A 17,050-nucleotide genomic window follows, 5' to 3' on the forward strand; every position below is an offset into this window, starting at 1 on the left:
GTGTGTTTTTAGAGGTGTGTGTGCACCTGTATTCAACCTGTGCAGTGCACTGTGACTGATCCCATCTTGATTAGAATCATCCTGAAACCAGGGTTTCTATAGCAACGAAGGCCAGTGTGTTTGAGTGGATGTGAGAGAGCATGTGGTGAGTAGATGCAAAGAGAACACACAGTCCTGGGAGTCAACCTTCAGCCACAGTGAGTAAACAAAGGACCTTTTTTTCTCTTTTCTTTATTTTTCTCCATGTTAGATCACAGACATGTGAAATCACTTGGTTTGTTAAAAGAAGCTCCCTCTCTTTTACATCTGCTATTCCGCTGCCATCTGAGTGAATCTCTCATCCATCTGGGCTGTAGCCCATTTATAATGTCATTTTGACTATCCACCTGCTGTTTTCTTAATCAATGAATCACTAATTCATAGGATGGCAGAAAAAATGTTGAATGGCAGTCATGTTTTCCTAAAACACAAGTTAACACATTGAAAAACAACCCAAAGATGCACTGTTTTAGAGAAGATGACCTAAAGATGATTAACATAAGACTGTGATAACTCATCCAGCTCTATGAGATTTAACATCAGAAATTAGCATTACTTTTTTTAATGCACAAATCCAATGCTTTTTTTATTTTGATAGGCACACCATTCTAAAACTAAATATAATTTGGCTTTTTTGACAAAAAAAAGAAAAATCTTTAATGTCAAAGTAAAAACAGACTTTTACAAACTAATGTTAGAAATATTCACCTTGTTGTTATTCAAACACTTATGTGAAGCTTTGCTGTATGTTTTGTGTCATTGTCTTGCTGTGAAATAAATCTTCTCCCAAGCTGTAGTTATGTAGACTGAATAATGTTGTTGTCCAGGATTTTCCTATACTTTGCCACATTCATTTTACCCTCTACCTTTGCAAGCATTCCAGGGCAGGCTGCTGAGAAGCATCCCCACAGCACGATGCTGCCACCACCGTGCCTCACAGTGGCAATGACGTGTTCGTGGTGATGTTCAGTGTTGGGTGTCTGCCAAACAAAGTGTCTTGTCTGATGGCCAAAAAGCATAATTTTGGTCTCATCAGACCAAAGAACTTCCTTCAACTTGACCATGGAGTTCTCCATATGCCTTCTGGCAACCTCTATTTGAGATTTAATTTGAGTTTTCTTTAACAGTGGCTTCCTCTTTGCCACTCTCCCATAAAGCTTTGACTGGTGAAAAACCCAGACAACATTTGATGTATGAAAAGTCTCTCCCATCTCAGCTGCTAAAGTTTGTAACTCCTTCAGAGTAGTCATAGGTGTCTTGGTGGCCTCTCTCACTAGTCTACTTCTTGCACAGTCGCTCTGTGAGGGCAGCCTGGTCTAGGCAGATTTACACATGTGCCATATTCCTTCCATGTCTTGATGATGAACTGAACTTTAAGGGATGTTCAGTGCCTTGGGGATTTTTTTGTAACCATGCCCTGACATACTTTTCAATAACCTTTTTCACTGAGCCAGGAATACTGATTAACCAGCGGCTGGACCTTCCAAATGTCTTTATACAACAATCACTTGAGACTCATTCACCTCCATCAGGTGATCCCCATTTCACTAATTGTCAGACTACAGCATTAGCACCATTCAGCTGGACCTCTGCTGAATTAGGCCAGTCACTTAAAATGGGGTAAATATGTATGCAGTCACTTATTAAACATCACATATTTTTTTAGTTTGACATTACTCTGTTGAAATCTGTTCTCACTTTGATATCACATTATTTTTGTCACCTTTTTTGTAACAAAAAAAAGTATATTGACCATGTTTGACTTACAAAATCAATAAAAGGGTCAAACAGACAAGGGGTAAATGCTTATCTTGGCATCCCACATTTCCTGGAAAAGCACTTTGATGCTGTCTCCTTCCTTGCTTTTTTTCATGTCAACCAAACTGTTTTGTTGCTTCAGCAATTCAGGAGCAAATTTTTTAAGTATCTTATGAACGAACATTATTGTAAAACAATGTTGTTTCTTATAAATACAGGGTTAGGGTTAGAGTTAGCTGAGCCAGTGTAATGACATGAATCCAGCCACATTACTTCTGAACATCTGTGCTTATTCTAACAGGTTTACAAGGATTTGATGAAAATGGATCCATATAAATGAAAAGCCAACAAAGCATGATAAAGTTTTTATAATTCCAATGAAATACAATTGTTTAGCTTAGCCTTAAATGTAAAGATGAAAACACTTCTCACCTACAGCAGAGCTTCAACGGCAACAACAAACCGCACTCGCAGTGAAAGCAGTCTGTGAGGACGCATGCGGTTAAACCCTGCATGATGCGTCTGTCTGTGATTGTTTTGCATTTCATTTCCAATAAAGCAGAAGCTACAAGACCACAGAGAGACAAATGCTTCATCTCACCCCTCCTTCTCTTCTCCTTTCTATTCCCTCCATCCAACCCTATGGGACCAGAGAGTGCGTCAGAGGCATAATGCTCCCTTCATTAGCCCACTGATTCTGACGCACACACACACACTCACAGAGCCTCCACCATAAAGGCAACAACACCACCACCAAGCAGCAAGGAGCTGTGAAGGCTGTCTCTCCTATTCTAAGATGTGTTTGTGTGCTTGTCATCTCTTTGCTCTCTGACACTTTATTCCAACTTTTTTTCCTCCTACTCCCTCTGTATGTCCTTTGCCTTCCTTCTCTTCCTGTCTACTTATGACTCAGAAGTGCGGAAAAAAAAAACAAAAAAAAAAACAACTTTATCCGTGTTTGTGGTCCACGCGCACACTCCTGTGTGAGCCAATAAGCCACGCTGGAGTTTACCCAAGGATGAGCGGAGATGAACTGGAGCTGCCTCATAACCCTGGAGAGATGGGTGGGTGGTGGAAGGAGAAAACTGAGAGTAATTACATGTTAGGTGGCAAGATGGCGGCACAGCAAGGACTGGAAACAAGATATGACTCTAGAGTGTTGACAACATGTTAGATGTGTGCAGGTACAGTGGGAATTGGCCGCATTTGAGATACAAGGTGGATTTTGGGCAGGAAAGGTATAGATGATTCCCATTTTTTCCACTTGTGTCTACAGTCGCCTAAAAAACTTTTGTTTTCATTATTCCTGCTGCTCTATTATATCTCCTCTGCAGGCACACATGTAACAAAATGTATGATAAATCACTGCTAAAGCACAGAACTGCTTTTTAAATTGAAATCCACATTCAAAAGTTTCCTTAGAAAGCAATTATCTGGCCTAAAATGCAGTAAAATGTAAAAAAAAAAAAGAAGAAGAGAGACTTTTCTTTTGATGTGAGAGCTTGCTGCACTGGAACAAGTCAGCGCTGAATATATCTCTTTTGGCTTCACATTGCAAGAGAGAAAAAATGTCTTTGCCTGACTTTGAAGCTCCATAGGGGGCATTTGAGGAAAACGAAGGCTGCATTTCTTCTCAGCTAATTGGAAACGTAATGAATATGATGCAGTACTTTTTGGTTTCCCAAAGTTTGTGCTCTCCAGCTGTTCTTGTTTTTTTGGTTCTTAGGTGTTGTGCTGACCTTTGGCTGCACCTGCTGCACCACACCAGGCGCAGGTCACAATGATGTAAGGGCCAAAAGTGGAGGCGGGGAAAGGTGTGAGATCTGGAGTAGAAAGAAGGGGGGGAAAGCAGGAGGAGATCGGAGAAAGAGGAGGGGGGTGAAGATGAAGAAGGGGAGAGGCAACCGATACGTCTCGGCGATGACTCACCGATGCTGGGTATTTATAGCATCAGGAGGGAGGGAAGTGTGGGGGTGGAGGCATGGGGGGGGGCAAACGGTTTGGGAGCCAGCCAGAGCAGCATCACCGTACTGCCCGACAGGGAGTGGTGGAGGAAGAGACAGAGACCGCAGAGATAAAGCAGCAGAAAGAAGGGGATAGTGAGAGGGACGGATAAGAGAAAAAAGTTGGACAAACAGGCAAAGTGGAGGAGAGGAAAAAAGAGGGGAGGGGAGGATGAATGAGAATGAGGGGAGACAAAAATAGAACAACGCTCACAAGAGAAAGAGCATATTTAAAACTCTCACATTGAAAACAATCGCTCCATGGTGAGAAGAGGCTTGTCAATAGACAGCTGGGCATGATTAAAAATCACATATTTGGTTTCAGACTTGAATGTTTGCTATCTTTATCTGTGTTTGCAGTGATTCACATTCTCAAAAACACTTTTCCTGCAGTCTCACATTAATGCCATGGTCAAATAGAGTCATGCAGAGGAGGACAGGGAAAGGTGGCAGACTTTAATGAACATAAAAATCACTGCGGTTGCTTGGACACTACATCTCAAATAATGGCAGCACATGAAGCTGCTACATGACAGCCAACAAGAGAGCCAGAAAATCCAAAAAATCCAATTAGAGGTGCAAATATCTTCATGGACCACCATAGCAACTACACAGTCCTTTTGTAATAATGATTCACTGAAAACATGTGCCTTAATTTTAGAGCTGCTTGTATAAAAGCATTGTTAAATGTGACTTAACTACGTGTTACAAATTAATCCTTCTGTTTTGACAAATTGTAATTTTCACCCATGGTTGCTCCTGTTTCTAATTGCGCTCTCTTCATTGACAGGATTTCTTCATCAAAGCACACACATCCTGTCTCAGCCTGTGGTGACGTCAGCTGGTGCGTCACGCTGCATCCCTCACCATAGACACTAACATAATCTGTACACGTGGGCTTATATACTCACACATGCACAATACGGAGAAGAAGGGAGGGCGCATACGCACACACAAAGACACTGTCGGTGTTTCAAAAAGGGATGAGTCAGAACATCAAGGTGAATGCTCACAGACATTAAAATGAACAGGGTCTAAATGATGGGGTGGAGGGGATTAATAATGAGAGGAAAAGGCAAAAGGAAGGTTGACAGGTTAGAGCCAGAGAGCTCAACCTGAGGATAAGTTTAGAAAAGGCAGAAATAGTGCTAAAAAATGGGAGGTGGATGCTTAACAGATGGAAATAAACAGATTTTGTTATGCTGGAGGGAAAATGTGAGTGATTAAGTGACTAGAGAGTTGCACAGGGGCTTGGGTGCTAATTAGATTCAAAAGGATAAAGGAAGATTTAGTAGTATTTTACTAACAACTAGAACTAATCTGCTCACCTCAGTCTGCTTTCAAGCCACCTCACTTGTTCCAGGTCCAGTTTCTCAGAAGTCTACTCCTTATCTGATCCTGCATATCTCATCAACACCACCAGCGTCTAGACTCCAAGACCTATATCCTATTGCTGCTGTCATCACGATTTAATGAAATCACCAAAGACTTTGCACATTTCTCTTTCATTACATCTGTAAAATAAATTGATACACTCCTATTAAGTCTCTCTCGATTGAAAAACAATTACCAGACAGTGAAAACACAAAAGAGGGTCAGAAGAAAGGCGTTTCATTAGAGTGGATATTTGTGCAAACTCTAAAGATAATCCCTCAAAGTATTCTTGAGAGTGCATTTCCAAAAAAGAGATTAACATGAGACCCAAATGATTTTTATTAATGACCTCCAAAATCTAATCAGGTCCTGCTTGAGTCAGAGAACACATTTGTGTGACCTGGGCAGACCAGACACTGTAAAAACATAACACCTCTGGCCTTGGTGATCACTGATGGCATAATAACAATACATAAACTAATTTCTTTCTGTTATCAGTCATTTTCCAACCAAGTCAGTAGCCATCTGCTGTATTTTCTCATTAGCTGTGTTTGAGCTATGTTTTGGCGTCAAACTTGAAGCAGTGGGTGTGAAGCCCCAGTCCAATTAGAGTTTGAGAACAGAACTCTATTAAAATGTACTTAACAGATGCCAGATTGTAAGCAGGCATCCGAGAAGAAAGATGACAAATCCTAATAATCTTGCCTTTAAGGCACCAACCATAAACCATAAAGTCTCTAATTTAATAGGTTTGTCGATAACCATTATCAAATGTCAGTTTCAGTTTATTACCATCACTTCCTGACAAATTTACACAATTTAATGTAAGAAGAGTACAAAATGTTAAAGAAGTGTCTACAGCAAATCAAGAAGCATGAATTTAGAAGTCATCATATTTTAACTAAAGTGTGCTGCTTGAAATGAAGTTATTGATGGAGGTACAGTGCCGTGAAAAAGTATTTCCCCCCTCTCTGATTCCTGATTTTTTTTTTAATATTTATCACACTTAAATGTTTCGGATCATCAAACCAATTTTTATGTTTTACAAAGACAACCCAAGTAAATACAAAATGCAGTGTGTGTATGATTATTTAATTTTTTAAGAGGGGAGAAAATTGCCCCCCTGAACCTAATAACTGGTTGTGCCACCCTTGGCAGCAGTAACTGAAGTCAAGCATAGCGATAACTGCTGATGAGTCTTTCAAATCGCTGTGGAGGAATTTTGGCTCACTCTTCTCCACAGAATTGTCTCAACTCAGCCATATAGGAGGGTTTTTGAGCATGAACTGCCCGATTAAGGTCACGCCACAGCATCTCAATTGGATTTAAGTCCAGACTTTGACTTGGCCACTCCAAAACCTTCATTTTGATTTTCTGAGCCATTCAGAGGTGGACTTGCTGGTATATTTCAGGTCGCTGTCCTGCTGCATAACCCAAGAGGGCTTAAGCTTGAAGGCAGGAACTGATGGTTGGACGTTCTCCTTCAGAATTCATTGTTCCATCAATCACAGAAAGTGGTCCAGGTCCTGAAGCAGCAAAGCAGCCCCAGACCATCACACTGCCACCACCATGTTTGACTGTTGACATGATCTTCTTTTTTATCAAATGCTGTTATTTTTACTCCAGATGTAACGGGCCGCACACCTTCCAGAAAGTTCAACTTTTGTCTCGTCAGTCCCCAGAATATTTTTCCAAACATCTTGGGGATCATCAGGATGTTTCTTGGCAAATGTGAGACGAGCCTTTGTGTTCTTTTTTTTGTCAGCAGTGGTTTTGGGCTTGGAAAGTTCCCATGATGCCATTTTTGCCCAGAATCTTTCTTATTGAGAACAGAAGAGTAATGTCTTTGAATAAAATTAACTTAAACAGAAGAAAAACAACTGGTGAATGGTGGTAGAAAGTCTGGACCACCTTTTTTTAAGTTTTAGGGGTTTTTTAGATGCTGTGTAATATGGCAAAAGTACAATCATTTTCTCAAAAATTACCTGATTAAAATCAGTGGGTTTTTTTTAAAGTAGAAAAGTACTAGTAGGCCTACACAAAAAAGCTTTAAAGAGTAGTAATAGTAGCTGTGGCACTGGCCTGTGGTGGATGTGGCCCCAAGGAGTGTGAGGCGTCCCTTATTTTTGTGCATACAAGTTGGCAACTCTACTTATCAGAAACAAGCTACTCAGTGCTAGCATAGATAAAATAAAACCAGAACACAGGAAAAGCATTAGCACAGACTTATTTGACAGTGCCAAGTTGCATGCTGCTAGTCATGTCATTTATTATCCAGTATTTGTATGGAAAGTCATCCCTAAGGTCCCAACTCCTAGCTAAACTAATGACTGTGATTAGCATCTCCTAGTGGCACCCATCTACCACTTAGTGTGACCACACCACTTTTACAAAACTTAATCCCTACTGCCACTGACCTAATTGGGGAAATTAGTTTTAGAGATGAAAATAGCTTTACATACCAAGTTTTAAAATTGTTTAATTCTGGTTTAAAGTTAGAAATGGGACACAAAAAGACTTTTTAAGCAAACCTCTGACATTTGGTTATATGGGCCACTGATTTTACTTAAGTCTTTAGTCTAAGCTAGCCAGAAGCTAAGCATTATAGCATAGCATAATTTGCGAAGCTTAGCATTAAGACCACACTTACTGTTAGTCCAGAGTAAATGCCAAGGGATCAGCAGACACCATTCATCCTGCTACAACTGTTAAACATCCAAAATTAGCAATAATGCAATATAGGTGAGTTTAAGAGTTGTTGGGTCAGTAAGCAGATTTTGGACTAAACTAGTTTCTTCTCTTTGTTCCTAATATGAAATAATCAGCTGCTAATACAGCTATATACTTGTTTATCTTGCAGTATTAGCAAGCATGCAGTGCTACTGGAGTGTACTGGAACAACACTCTGGGACTTTTTGGACATAGAATTTCAGCAATCTGCATAACCTGGTGGAAATTAAAACAAAGTAACTTTTTTGAATACTCCAAATCTGATCATAACTAGTGTTTGTCATGTAAAGACAGACAATAAATGCAAACAATGATTTATCATTTTGAAATCTAAAGGCACGTTTATACTCTACATACAAAACGTACAAAAATAGATCTGTGTCTTAAACGTTACAAACATCACTGCCCTCATGCTGACACCCATCTGTTTTGTTCAATGTGACTATGTTCACACTGCAGTTAAATCTGACCAAAATCTGATTTCTTGACTCATATATGACTCTTACAGTCACATTGAATCTGATAATTTCATATCAGATTCAGGTAACTTTTGTAGTAAATCAGATTCATATCTGATCTTTTGGAATTTGATAGTTGTTTTAACAGCCAAACAAAAAAATCAGATCTGAGCAAAAAATCAGAATTGAACATTGAGTGTGAATGCAAATTATGTGCAATAGGGCTATGTGCAATAATATTAGCACTTTAATTCACCAGGCCAAGGGCGATGTGCAATTTCTTCTTTAAGCACAGTCATGATCATGTGCAATATATCAGCACACTTGCACTTTTGCACTACAGCGCTTTACCGTCTGCCTTATGCACTTTAACTGCAATGGTCACTTTATTCCTGGTCTGTCTTAAGCTAAGGTCATGTAGCAACCTACGGTATCGTTATCTTTGGGTCTTTGTATTTTATTGTTCTGTCTATGTTGTCTGGTCTCTTGGTGTTGTCTGATTTTTATGTAGATTTTTTATGTACTCTTTGTTGTATATACCATCAACCTGCTGGGGACTACAGATGGAAATTAGCCTATGGCTACAATCTGGCACATTAACATGTCTATGTTCATTAATGTGCATTGTCCCTTGTAATTAATAAATAAATAATAAATAAATAAATGTAGCCTATGACTTATGCTGTTTCCACTGCCGGAAAAAAATATCTGATAAGAATCACATATCAGCAAAAAAAAAAAAAAAAAAATCAGATCTGGGTCACTTTTAACTGCTGTGTGAATATAGCCTAGCATAAACAGTACTGTGCAGAATTTTACACGTCTTGTCAACAATCAAGGCTGAAATAAAGCATAGGTCAAGCCAGTAAGGGCACCACTGGGTGGGAAGTAGGACTGACACAACCCCGGTTGTGCACTGGATGTCCTTGCACATAACCAGGGGCATAGGAATTATTCTGTGAAAAACATAACTATCACTTTGATATGGCACAATTTGCACACTTTTGACCCATTTTGGAAACATTTAACCCCTTTTTCTAACTTTTTTCCTTCCTCCTTTTTGTCACTTTTACCCATTTTTGCCACGTTTAACCCATTTTTGCTACTTTTTACCCATTTTGACACTTTAAAAGCCCATTTCCTGATCTTTCCCATCCGTTTTTGCAACTTAACACCAATTTTGCCATTTTTGTACTCCCTTTTCGCCACTTTTTCTGCTATCGTGTGATAGCAGCATAGGTGAATTTCCTCTAATCTAGCTTAGTGGGGCCTGGTGTTAACTCACTCACCTTGTCTGAATGTCTGTCATCTTCAACAGGAGGCTGTTGGTGATGATTTCTTTTTTTGCTGTAGTCTTTTCCTTCTCCTGACTGGTGCAACCAGACATGACTTGCCAACAAAACCTTCGCTTTCCTTCAAATTGTGTATGCAATTAGAGACTGAATGCCAGATACTGTCCTGAGGCTTCTGAACACTACACAGACAAGAATAATCCATCAGTCACCAATTGAACTGTTTGGGTTAGTGCTTCATATTAATAGATCATCTGGTCATTATGTTAAGATTCAACATGATCAAACTATTTATAAAGTATTTGATCACGTGTTATACAATTCATTTATCTGTGAACTTGTCACAGAAGGGGCAGTGGTTATACAACCTTCAAAAGGAGCCAAATGTTAACCCACACATGCGTCAAAGGTGCGCTGTGATACCTATAAAGCTAATAGCACGACAGCCCTGGGTATAATTGGTGATAATCCTTTCATATAGGCCTAACTCAAACAATGCATGTGTCCTATGCGCTGTTGTGCTCAGAATAAAAACTTGACCATTAGCAGCAGTCAGACTCATTATTCAGAAAAATGAATCTCACTCCCACTGGTCTTCATCTGCATTTCTGTAGCATTACATAGACGTGCCCTTTTCAACCTCCACCTTCATTCCTTTCATACCTTCCTTCAGCTTTCCTGTCTCCTCCCTATCTTGCTAAAGACATCACACTTTCATCCTTACCTCTCCTCTATCCTAATGACTCATACAACATATTGTTGCTCTAATCAAGCCCAGCCCTGTTCCCAGCCATTACTACCTGCCTCCAGAAGACAAGGACCATACTTTAACGGCAGTAATTGGCACAAGGGGGAGAGATGAGCCTGAAAGGTACAACAGAGGAGAGATAGTAATGAATACAAGCTGCTCAGAAAATGACATTCTGAAGAAAGAGGGGGAGGAAACCAACCTGTGGGAAGAGACGAAGGTGGAAACAGATGAAAGGGCTGGGATCTGCGTCACCATGGAGACGTCGGTTGGGAAGAAGGCAAGCCATGACAACAGGAGTGCCATTCTCCCACTGCTTCATGATGGGGGTGAGAGGTGAGGAGGAGGAGGAGGATGAAAACAAAGCAATGACAGCAAATGCGGCCCTGTGGCCTCTCTTTCACAGTGATCATATTATTTTGTATTGTTATGTGAGAGTTAAGATGTTCTAGAAGAATCCAAGGCTGAAACATCTGAGGTTTGATTAGAGGGTTTCTGATTCAGCTCTCTAACCCTGACTCCAGATTGAGTCATGGATCCTTGAGCTGGTGAGGCTTCACAGCAACAATCTGAAAGCGCATAAAATATCAGAAACAGCCCTGAGACACAGCTTTGTGTGCGAACATATGGGCGTGTGCCTTTGTGACGCACACGAGCCGCTGTTGAGCTGATATCACTCTCTCCCCGCTGCTTTGATTGACACGTGGATAAACAGAAGAAGGGTCCCAATTGACTACAGTGGGTTTATTGACAGAAGAGGAGGAGGAGGGAGACGCTGGAGATGATTATACTATAATGGAAGAGACCAAATTATGCAAATGGTCTTTGGGCTGAAGGAAAAAGAAAGTCAAATTAAATTTGGCATGCAGATTAGTACCTGGCTTGAAATATTAATACCACTGCACTATATGGAAGATGGTTTTAGGGAATGCATGAGCAACAAAATGGGATGAATTTTTAATGTCTTATTAGAAATATAGACAAATATTGACTTAAATAGTTTAAAATCCCTCTGCAGATTGCTCCAAGAAAAAGGAGCAGAAAACCTGAAAGCCTTCTTTCACAGCTCAGTCCAGACTTCAGGAACAACAAACTGCACGATGTCAAACGAATGCAAGTTGTGCAGTCCATCCTTCAAGATTAAAAAAGAGGAAAGAAAGTCTAGGATTTTGCCTAGAATAGCTCTGTAAATAAAGACATACCAAAGAAGAGGTGAACTCGAAGTCCAGCTGACTTTAGAACATAAAGTACAGTGGTAAGTAAGAAATCTTAACCTTGCAAAGCAGATAGATACGGCCGTTTCCTTCTTTTCACTGGCGAATCCATCTTGCAAAGCTACCATCTGAACCGTTTGGGCCCCGTTAGAAAGTGACAGAACCAATCAGTGACGAGGGGCAGTACTTTCAGGTGCAGCAGAGTCGTGACTTAAACAAGCAGCAGCGAGAGCTGGTGCAGTTATGGAGGAAGATATTAGCGTGGATGCTGCTAAAGCCCCAGTTTTATTAGAACTTGACAACATTTCTTCGTTTAAAGAAGAACAAAGAACAGCAGTGAGTTGTTTTCTTTTCAAAAACGACAAAAGTAGAGTACTTACATGTCTATAGTTGCCATGTTTCGCGTTAATCCTCAGTAGCTGCACGCGCTGCTTGATAGTGACTACTTCATGTGTTTTGTTGCTCTGATTGGCCCGTAGAGATGTGACAGACAGAACGTTCACCCAATCATACTCCGAATTTTTTTCAAAGCCTCTGCCTTTTCTTTTAAGCTTCATTTTAGCTGAGTATGTGCGTTACCTCAAGTAGAAAGTGTGAAATTGCCATTACTCTCCCACTGTGAGTGATCCTAGAATACTATAAGTGCAGCTTGTGGCAAAGACCAGGAAAAAGTTGCTGCCTTTGAACAGCTGTTCTCCCTTTTTATTTGAAATTCCCAATGCCGGTGGAATTTGCATACTCTGTGTCTACAACGCCTCACAGAAATTTTAAGAATGCTGGATTCAATTTGACCAAAATGAGCTCAGCTTATATTTAAAAGTACAACTTACATGGTTTTAGTGTTGGGTGGGTTTTTAAATTTCCTTTAGGGGCCAAATGGCTACAGACAGATTTCGTTTGACTAGTTTGTCAGTGGAAGGAGGAAGAAAAAACTGCTTCCCATCAGAAGACTCGTTTGCAATATTTTAAACTGCACAAGCTCTCAAAAATAAAGACACTTACAATATCATATATCAGTGGTAAATGTATCTGAAAAATCTTTTCCCTCCAAATGTGGCTTATAGTTTTGCTTGGTAGGAAGTCAATCATGGAATATTACCAAAATCAGAAGCATAGAAGTAATTCATGTCTTTAATAGTTTTACCAATAACATGATGAAACTTATTTCTACAGCCATATAGAGATAAAGGAGGTTAAATAGACTAGGAAACAAGGCCAATAAACGAGTGACAGAGCACTAAGGACTCTTAATCTAGTTACTGTGATTTCCTCTCTTCCAAGCTGTAACTCCAACCAATAAATAAAGACAACGAGGGAGAAAAGAAGTATGCAGCAGTACCAATCACTGCAAATGCTCCTCTTGTTTGGAGTGTCTGACTCTGTGGGGCTGTATGGTACAATGCACTCAGACAGCCCATCACAACCCCTGAGGGGAACCACAGAATCAGACAGTGCATCTTTCAGCATGTCTAAAGAACCTGCTGGGATTTGGGTTTTAAATTCTCTGATCCATCACTCAGATTCCTCATAGCACCCAGGGGGCTGCAAATATAGGCAAAGATTTCCACACAAAGACGGACGCATGAAACACCTTTTATATGAAACAGTCAAATGACAACATAACATATTCAGATTTTATTGTATAAGATTCGATACAATAAGATACAACATGACAGTATACACTCTGTTGTCTCCTTGAGAATAGTTGACTTTGACTGTGAATGTATGCAGCACTTAGAGTCCAAGACAAATGGCCCCAAGGGGAGGGGACAATAAATTAAACTGTGTCATATCAACTATATTAAGTTATACATCACTACATTAACTTACAATGCCAATCAAAAGTATTCATCCCCTTAGATGTTTTATCTTATTATTGATTTTATAAATCAATTATGGTCAATATAATTTGAGATTTCTACAAAGTAATGTCAACTAAAAATATATATATTTAAACTTTAAAATGACTGACCTAATTCAAAAGAGGCTCAGCCAGTTGGTGCAAATAGTCTCACAATTAGTGAAATGGTGATCAACATAGTACAGTGAATGTGTCTCAAACGGTTGTTGTAAAAAGACACCTCCATCTGGACAATCAAGTCATTGGTTAATCAGTATTCCTGGCTGCCATTACACCATAAAGGCAAAAGAAATCTCCAAGCAGCTCAGAGAAAAGGTTATTGAAAAGTATCAGTCAGAGGATGAATACAAAGCCACTGAACATCCTCCAGAGTTCATCATCAAGAAATGGAAAGAATATGGCACATGTGTAAATCTGGAGTTTCAGCAGTTTCAGCTGAGATGGGAAAGACTGCGTACAACAACTGTTACAGGGTTCACCAGTCAAAGCTTTACAGGAGAGTGGCAGAGAAAGCTACTGTTAAAGAAAACTCATTTTACAACTCAACAAGAGTTGAGTGGAGTCTCCCACATATGGTCAGGCTGAAATAAGTTCTTTGGTCTCATGAGACCAAAATGTCGCTTTTGTCCAACAAAGAAGTTGCTATGTTTGTCTGACGCCAAACACAGCATATAACCACAAACACACCATCTTCACTGTGAAGCATGGTGGTGGCAGCATCATGCTGTGGGGGTGCCTATTGGACCCAGCCCTGGAAGGCTTGGGTAAAATGAATGTGGCAAAAGGTAGGAAAATTCTGCATATACACTACATATATTGTCGCTATCATTTACTATTCTTTGGAAAAACTTACAGCTGCGTTTCACCTAATGTCAAAGGGAAATCTTAACTTTAACTGGAATGCTGTAGTACTATACTTTTTTAAATAAGTGTTTCCATTTTAATCACATTTTAAATTGCAATAAATTTAATCAGATCATTTCTTACATGAGAAATTTCTAAAAAAAAAAAAAAAAGTTTTTTTTTAATTGAAATGTTGCTGATGGGGTATGGCTTTACTTGTAATGATCAAATGTAATTCACAACAACTAATCAGTCATAGGGATATTTTTTTACCTTAATGGTGTATGTTTTTCACTTGTATTAAAATCTAAGTTGGCCTCTGTTTGCATGACTTAACTAATATCTGCACTAAAACAAAGGCTGTAAATACATCTTGATTAAACTCTACAGACAGATTTTTGTTTGCCATCGATCCATTTTTTTGTACATTAGGTGCTGAGAAAGGTAAATTTGAAGATGTACTGTACCCTGCTTAAATGCAATGCTGTCTGTTTGGTGCATAATGACTCATTCACATCACAGGAGCTGTGTGACAAGTTATTTATAGCAGTGAAAAAACAACATTAGAGCCTTTCTGACTCAGACACTTAAAATACAGTACACAGGGTCACAAATATTTTCATAATTTGCCGAAAAAGCTTTCACACATCCAATCCAGCTCTCTTTCTCGTCAGTCTATATCTTTTAAGTGTACTCATCTTGCAAGACGGCAATTCCATCGGGCAGGACAGGACATAGAATTGCCTGAACGATTAGATTCATCTTCGTATATCCTTCTGTGTGCTTGTTCATTTTCCATTAAATTGATAGCATGCAATAAGCTTGTTCCACTACTCCTCCCCTAATGGGCATGCAGGAGAAAGCAACCTTTAAATGATTGATACTACAGTGTGCCGGCTGCCTTGGTGACCTCTGGAGTTGAGGCTTTTTGTGAATGGAGAGCTGTGATGTCAGAGCAGGAATGATGCTGTGGGATTATACAACACGACTGACAAACATCGCCACGCCTCTGCTTCTCTGTTTGTCCCTCTGTAGGTCTCCTGGGCTGTGATTCAGTTTCTTTTTCACCCCCTCCCTCACAAACACGGATAAATTTAAACAAGCCAGAGCAGAAAGCAGCAAGTCAGATAGATGCATCGCAGTGTCTGACCTTCCACAGCTCTTTGGATGAGCAGGGGAACTGATGACAGATATAAGTAAAAAGCTTCTCCAATTAAACATTTCAGTTTCCTGTCTTTGATTACATTATGCCTCCTCAACACAGAGTGAATTTAAAAGATGAACTTGAAAAGCTGGAAAAATAAGGATGTAATAAGAAATGCAATGAAAATAAAGGAGTTGGGTGGGGATCAGGCCTGGGATGGCAGAGAAAAAAAATCACTAAACTGTGTGTAAAGCAGACTTGAAATAACATTGGAGTATAAAAAGGCTATACTGCAGACTAAATATTAATTATTGTTTAAAGTTCTCTTAGTTTTAAAGCAAAAAAGGATATGGTAAACCAAGCAAACGACCTATACTGTCAAACTCTTTATTAGGAGGGGTGGAGTCAAACATTTTAACTGGGCCCTAACTTAAACTGGGATGATATGAAGTGTGGAGTGCATACAAACCATACAGTGCCTATAAAAAGTATTCACCCCCTTTAATTTTCCTCTAAAAACCAGATGGATGAGTTAGAAAATGTATAAATCAGCTTGTTTTATTGTGGATTTGAAAATATATATCCAAGTCACAATTTAAAGCACTAACAAAAAGAAGGGTGTGGTATTGACAAGATAGATACTGGCAAGATATGGATAAGAATAAGCAAGATTAGTAAGAAAGATACATTTACAAAACAGCCAAATGGCAGAGGTAGAAAGTAACATTTATTTGTGTTACTGCAACTGGGTAGCTTTTTTGCATTTTTAAGTTGTTTTTTGAATTAGTAATTTTACTTCAGTGTTTTGGGGAAATACTCTGCTGCATTTTAAGTAGACTTTTTGGAAAGAAAAAACTTCATGACTAAAGGAGGCAGTCTAAGCTTTCCATTGGCTACATAAGGCTGATCAGTTACTTGGTTAATGCTACTTCATGATGCTCTCATAGCAAGAGAATGAAATGACATAACACCTAAAATGTATTGATGCATTGCACTTTGATAAATGTACCTTTGATTAAATAACCTGACATGTAGATTCATAATCTCTTGTTGTTTCTGAACTACACAGGAAAGAAAAATCTTTCTTTACTTTTCAACCCCACTCCATTTAGTTATCAAAAGTAACAATCCGGTCCTAAGAAGGATATTTTGAGTCAACTTTTAAAGTAGTTTTTACCTTTTCTTGAGTAGATCTGACCAGTAGTTTTACCCCCTCTTGAGTGAGTTTCAGTGGCAGTAACTTTAACAGTAACTTTTTTGTAACTGTGCACCCGCTGCAGCCAACAGGAGGATGAAACAGAGCTCCACTTTCTAACCACCTGTCCTTAACACCAGGACACCAGGGACAAGTTCTTTCCACTTTTTACCAGCAAAATAAAAGATTTCACCAGTTTGAACAATGAACAGAAGCTTCCATATCTGCTTGGTGAAGTACACTGCTTTGGCAATGCAAACTGTGTTACATGCTTAAAAGGTTGTTGAATTAACCCTACTTGAGTACAATATTCTAGTAGCTAGTTTAAGTCCCACCTCTGACAAGGCACAAAACCAACCTCAGTTAGGAATTTTGAGGTGGCTGCTCAGAT

This window comes from Cheilinus undulatus, linkage group 13 (assembly GCF_018320785.1).
Source record: "Cheilinus undulatus linkage group 13, ASM1832078v1, whole genome shotgun sequence".
NCBI lineage: Eukaryota > Metazoa > Chordata > Actinopteri > Labriformes > Labridae > Cheilinus > Cheilinus undulatus.